Below are 7,680 nucleotides of genomic sequence, written 5' to 3'. Positions count from 1 at the left end.
TGAACTAAGTGAACACAAGAACGGGAAAACAAACATTCTACATACGAGTTTAGAACAAAATCCTCAATTCGATTATCATTAATTACACTTGCCGGGTGTAAGCGAGAACTTATGTTATATGGCCATATGGGTTGACAACCCTCATCCTTGACGGTTCGCTACCGTCTACGGATGAAATATAATTTCGAGAATCAGTGTTTGTTCTAGCACTAAGTGATGGGGTATACAATGGAAGGAATGTTAAGCTTTGATAATTGGGTGCTCGTGAAACAAACTTTTGGAATGTATTACTATTATTTCATTGATGCAAATCTTGTGGTTCACTTGTACTTACTTACTTAAACCTATGATTTCACCAACTTTTTCGTTGACAGATTTCTATGTTTTTCTCAGGTCTTGCACGATATGTGAAACATGCTTCCGCTTACTATTTGATACTTGCATCCGATGTCGAGTATACATGCATTTCATGGAGCGTCTTTTGACTTTACTTTAAACCGTGTCGCCTAGATTTCAATCGTATCTATAACGTTGTAACTTAACTTTTGGTTGAACAATTCTTGTAAACTTTGAAACAATCTTTATTTTGAAATGAAGGCGACATATTTTGGTCAAACGTTATCTTAAAGACTTATAATCAGGTAATGGGACCCACGTAGCCGACGCCGTCACTTGACGATTTGTCGGGGTCGCTACAGGTGGTATCAGAGCCTTGGTTGTAGGGATTTAGAGTTCATTTGTGTTCACCCCGAGTCATAGGGTACATAGGTGAATCTAGACTACAACCGGCATATAGACTGAAGTAGGAATTATTTGACTAATTGTGCATTTATACTCGAACTCTTCTATCATATCTAACTCGTATTCGATCTTGATCTTACGTTGATAAATTTTGTTGGTGCGCCACCTTGACTTTATGAAGTAATGTTAAATGCACATGAGAATCAGGGTAATATAATTTCCGGGATTATATTACGGTGATTAACATGGACGTTCCGACATTATGACATAGAGAATTTAAGGCGAGTCAAGGAAAATTTTCTCTCTATCCTTATTCCATGCCACGGTTAGTATTGTTGAAAATACTAACCAACGATATTCTTGTCTCATGAAGGAACAATGGCTCACCAAAGTCAACACAATACTCCTCTCGAAACTCTAGAACAAGCTCTTCAACGAATGATAACCACCGCCGTGGGTACGGCCGTGGCCGATCACTTTTCTAACAACAACAATCATGGAGCCGGTAATTCAATCGAAGGTTGCTCCTACAAGAACTTCATGAAGTACAATCCTCCCACTTTCGATGGAACCGGGGGACCGGTTACTCTCACCCGATGGTTTGAACAAATGGAGACCGTTTTTAACACAAGCGGTTGTCGAGACCAAGATAAGGTCAAGTTTTCCACCCTCACTTTCACCGGTATTGCTCTCTCATGGTGGAACACGTATGTACAATTAGTGGGAAGCGATGAAGCCCACACACTCTCTTGGACCGAATTAAGAGAAAGAATGATCACCGAATACTTCCCGCGCGACGAGACTCGAAGGCTCGAACAGGGTCTAAGGAATTTAAAAACGGCCAGAAAGGACCTCGAGGCTTATAATCAACGGTTTACCGAACTAGTCTCGATGTGTCCAATTCTCATGACTCCCGAATCCCTAAGAGTCGTACTTTACATGGATGGCCTCCCTAAGAGCATTCAACACAAGGTAATGACATCTCAACCCACTAACCTACAAGAGGCTTTAACAATGGCCCGCCAAGCCTTAGAAACGGTGAATGAAATGGAAGCACCGGCATCAATGGTCGAGAACCACCCGAGTAACAACAAAAGAACATGGGAAGCCTCTCAATCAAGCAACCACAACAATAACAACAACCCCGCCAAGAAGCCTTTTACCTCCAACTACAAGAAAGGCTATGCCGGAAAACTGCCTTTTTGTGACGAATGCCACAAGCATCACTTTGAAGGATGTGGCAGGTTTCGCCACCGGCGCCAAGGACCCGTCGCTCGAAAGATGCCCAACGCACACAGAACGGGTGCTTGCTTCGAATGTGGCCAACTGGGTCATTTTAGGAATGTGTGCCCAAATAAGAAAATCAACCCCAACGCACGCCGTTGAACCTTCGACATCGACACCAAGGATGCCCGAAACGACGATGGACTAGTAACGGGTACGTTTCTTCACAACAAACCGTATATTTCATACTTGTTCGATTCGATTACCGCTAGACGTTTTATAACCAAGGATTTGACTCATGCTCTTTATATTCCACCTCTTTCCCCCAGATACTACTTAGACGATTTAAGTGACCGACGGAAAAATATTGTGTGCCTATAAATTTTATTGGAGGAAATACGTTAAGACTTTTGACTTGACACATATAGAACTAGGGAGCTCGGAACCTATTCGTAAAAAAAAAAAAAAAAAAAAAAAAAAAAAATATGTTTCCCCATCATCTTGTATAGATTATTGTGAACTGAGTAATTTTCGGTTGGAAACCGATACCCTCTCCCTCGCATCCATGACCTCATGATTATTTGCACGAATCCCGTATGTTCCAAATCGACCTCCGTTCCGGTTATCATCAATTGGGGGTTAAGTGAGACGATGTCTCCTAAGCCACTTTCCGAACTCGCAACGTTAGTTGTAAATCTCTCTTAGTACCGCTTGATTTATTTAGGGCTCGCCCGTATCCATAAACCTCTTGAACCGCGTATGCAAATTCATATAGACTAATCTGTTATCGTATTTATAGATGACATCTTAACTTATTTAAGTAAAGAAGGAAAAGAACAACATCACCATCTTACGCTCGAACTTTTGAGAAAAGAGCAACTTTATACCAAATTCTCCGAGTGAGAATTTCTGTTGAACGAAGTCCAATTTTCTAGACCATGAAGTTAATGGTCAAGGCATTACAATCAATCTCGAAATCAAGCCACATGTAATCAGGAAACTCTCCCAACTCAGACTTGTATTCGTAAAAATCTTAGATCTCACCGGTTGTTACCGAAGATTCATTTCTGACTTTTCTCGTATTACACGACTTTAATCTCTCCGCGATCGAACCTTGAGCGTGATTCTTCACACCAACATTTCTAGCTAAATTCGTACAACACCAGATGGGACTCAAATATGGAAATATTTCTACTTGGACGCCGAAAGGCATACTCCCTCGACTCGAAATCAACGGGACGGAAATTCGTTATTTTGCACGAAGAATTCGAATACTAAATTGTGGATCCGATCAATATTCTTGTCATCACGTACCACACTACATACCTCTGTTATTTCACCGTTACCGTATGATATTACTGGAAATTAAGATAACACACAATCCAACGATACTTCACTCTTCTTTGACTTAACGCCCTTGTGTTTCTGATAATCGGTCAACTATTATCCAACCCCGAACTATACAACTACGTGTACTACCTCGTTTCTCTTTCAGACTTCAACTTTTGACAACTAGAGGCACGTTATAGCAACCTCGAGATGTAAACTCATCCTATTCTAAGTCCTCATTTCACTACTATCTTTACCGTTCGCATTTCCGTTTAAAGAAACTCCTTGTAACATTTCTCCATGGATAGAGAAACTCCTCATATTACATAAGTATTCGCCACGAGGGTGAATAGTCCTAACGAACATTTTTCGAACCCTAACTAACTTGTTCAAACGTATCTTAAGAGATTCTATTCCAACACGGTGTATCTTTGTCAATTATTCTGTATCGAAATACTCGTTTCACTTCTAGTTTTACAAGAAACCTTGGGAACCCGCTTAGACATGAGTACCGCGTACCACCCACAAACTGACGAACCGAGCAAACGAACGATTTACGTCTTGGAAAGACATCTCACAAACTCGTATTGTCACCTTTAGTAGATCACTCTTACAACAGTAGTTACCACTCGTGTGTTCACGCGCACTTTTCGAAACCTTATATGACCGCTAATGTCATACCCCTGTTCATTTAACCAAAGCATCAACCACCGAAATCTGAACTCCATCAAGAAACAACAATTGAGATCGTTCAAGTCCGAGAAGGGCTCGAGACAACCCATTGTCGCCAGAAGAGTTATACCAAACTTAGAGGAGAACCTCACAAATCCCAGTGTGTAACCGCGTAATATTGAGAACCCGCACCTTGGAAGGGTGTAATCCGTTTCGGGAATCAGGGAAAGTTAAACCCGCGACATGTTAACCCTTTTGAAACCTTGGGGCGTATTGGAACCGCTCCCTACCGTTTAGAACTTCCGACTCAATTAAGTTTCCGTTTACCCTACATTTCGTGTAACAAACTTAGAAACGTGTCCTGCGGAACAGGAACGTGCAATCCTGCTGGATACATCAACTATCGATGACAAACTTCTCTTCATAGGAAAACCAGTTGAAACCGGGGATCGTAAAAACCGAACCTTAATGCAACGTAAAACCCTGACTATCCAAATTCATGAGAACCCTCAAGAACGTACTTTCACTTATTCATAGCATTGACAACGTAAAGTCTCGAGTAAGAGATATCGACTACTACTTCCAACTAAATTTCGGGACGAAATTTCTTTTGAGGTGTGGATAATGTAACATCCCGCATTTTTCCGTTAAATTATTTTAACGCCCGTCTTTTTCTTTTTAAATAATACCCTTCGTATCTAGATTCGTATCCTTTGTTATGTAACATTTTAAATATTCTCGTTGTTAGAAGATAACGTCTCCCGTACTCTCGTGTAATTTAAAATATTCGATCGGTTAAATCCCGCACCCGCTTCTAAACTCGAGGGACTAAAATTGACACGGGGCAAACTAGTTGACTAGGTCAACTAGTCCACCCCAATCACCACCATTCAACCATCTCCCTCTCTCTCCCTTTCTCTCTAGCAAGAACACACACACAAACCCCAACTTCATAAAATCATCATCTAAATTCGGGATTGGAAGCAAACTTCAAAACAAATTACATTTTCGTGATCCTCTCTTCATCCTCTTCATTTTGGTACCAACTTCATCTCGTTTGGGTAACATTTCTAAAACTCTAGATTTCTCTAAATTCGTGTTTTTGACTTGAAATGGTGTTAGTTAGTGTCTATGGCTCATTGTGATGTTGTGTGTGTAATTTATATGCTCGATCTCGTTGTTTTAGTGTAACTAGCATGAACTTGAATTTTGGTGTGTTGTTCTTGAATTTTGGATGATCATATGTTGTTGGATGTTAAAAGTTCATGTTTTAATTGTGTTCCTAGTATCACTAGCTTCAATTTGATGTGTAGGTTGCCTTAGAAAACTTCATGAACTTGATTATTGATTTTGGTGAATTTGGGTTAGGGTTTGATGAACTTGAAATGGACTTTTGATGCATTGAATACCATGGATTATTATTGGTAAGTGTCTAGTTGGATTGTATGCTTGATTACCTTCGAAACGGCATATCATTCATGTAAATTGGTTGCCCGAATCATTGAATTGCATTTATGAACTTGTATGCGGTTAATGTTAAGCATTAGATGCGGTTTTGGTTGTTGTTAGTGATGAATTGCTTGATGAAATGTGTTTAGTTGTTTTCCTTGTCAAATTACCTTTCCAACGATATATAGTATGCATTTTAGATGTTTTCGGTTCATAAAATATGTTAATTTGAGTTTTGGTTCGTGACTTGGTCTTTTTCTGCAAACTGCATGTTTCCCAGGTATTGCGCGCCGCGCATATACCCGCGCGCCGCGCAAAATTAGAAATCCCAGATGTTTGCCTTCGTGGTTAAGTTCTGACCAAGATTTACACTTGGGTGCGCGCCGCGCAACCCTTTGCGCGCCGCGCATATGCCCAGCTCATTTTAGTTTTTATTTTTCCTTTCACAAAATGTTTCCCGCTTAACCGTAACTCCGATTAACATGAAACTTGGCCATTCTGCTCATAAATGATTTCTCATCATGGGAAAATTGTCGAATACCCGACCCGACCCCGTTGACCTTGACTTTGACCAAGTTTGACTTTTAGTCAAACTTAACCAAACGATTATACAATCGTTCTAACATACTTAACTACTTGTATCGTGCATGAAACTTGACAAATTGATTCACATGCTATATAAATCGAGTCGTAACGAGCCATAGGACTAATTGAACATCTTTGACCAATCGTGACTATCGTTATTGATACAACCTATTTGTTTAGGTCAAGACTAGCATTGTTCTTTGCACACATTTACTTGTTGAAGTACTTTACTACTCGTGCATTCAAGGTGAGATCATAGTCCCACTTTTACTCTTTTTGAACTTATATTGGGATGAGAAAACATAAACGATTCTTTTGAACTAAGTGAACACAAGAACGGGAAAACAAACATTCTACATACTAGTTTAGAACAAAATCCTCAATTCGATTATCATTAATTACACTTGCCGGGTGTAAGCGAGAACTTATGTTATATGGCCATATGGGTTGACAACCCTCATCCTTGACGGTTCGCTACCGTCTACGGATGAAATATAATTTCGAGAATCAGTGTTTGTTCTAGCACTAAGTGATGGGGTATACAATGGAAGGAATGTTAAGCTTTGATAATTGGGTGCTCGTGAAACAAACTTTTGGAATGTATTACTATTATTTCATTGATGCAAATCTTGTGGTTCACTTGTACTTACTTACTTAAACCTATGATTTCACCAACGTTTTCGTTGACAGATTTCTATGTTTTTCTCAGGTCTTGCACGATATGTGAAACATGCTTCCGCTTACTATTTGATACTTGCATCCGATGTCGAGTATACATGCATTTCATGGAGCGTCTTTTGACTTTACTTTAAACCGTGTCGCCTAGATTTCAATCGTATCTATAACGTTGTAACTTAACTTTTGGTTGAACAATTCTTGTAAACTTTGAAACAATCTTTATTTTGAAATGAAGGCGACATATTTTGGTCAAACGTTATCTTAAAGACTTATAATCAGGTAATGGGACCCACGTAGCCGACGCCGTCACTTGACGATTTGTCGGGGTCGCTACATATATACATGTAGTGTTTTAATATGTATTCATACACTTTTGAAAGACTTCAAGACAATTATCAAAATACTTCTACTTAACAAAAATTCTTACAATTACATCCTCGTTCAGTTTCATCAACAATTCTACTCGTATGCACCCGTATTCGTACTCGTACAATACACAGCTTTTAGATGTATGTACTATTGGTATATACAATCCAATGATCAGCTCTTAGAAGCCCATGTGAGTCACCTAACACATGTGGGAATCATCATTTGGCAACTAGCATGAAATATCTCATAAAATTACAAAAATATGAGTAATCATTCATGACTTATCTACATGAAAACAAAATTACATATCCTTTATATCTAATCCATACACCAACGGCCAAAAACACCTACAAACACTTTCATTCTTCAATTTTCTTCATCTAATTGATCTCTCTCAAGTTCTATCTTCAAGTTCTAAGTGTTCTTCATAAATTCTACAAGTTCTAGTTTCATAAAATCAAGAATACTTCCAAGATTGCTAGCTTACTTTCAATCTTGTAGAGTGATCATCTAACCTTAAGAAATCTTTCTTATTTACAGTAATATATCTTTCTAATATAAGGTAATACTCATATTCAAACTTTGATTCAATTTCTATAACTATAACAATCTTATTTCGAGTGGAAATCTTAC

This window comes from Rutidosis leptorrhynchoides, chromosome 8 (assembly GCF_046630445.1).
Source record: "Rutidosis leptorrhynchoides isolate AG116_Rl617_1_P2 chromosome 8, CSIRO_AGI_Rlap_v1, whole genome shotgun sequence".
Taxonomy (NCBI): domain Eukaryota; kingdom Viridiplantae; phylum Streptophyta; class Magnoliopsida; order Asterales; family Asteraceae; genus Rutidosis; species Rutidosis leptorrhynchoides.
This window is presented reverse-complemented; position numbering follows the sequence as displayed.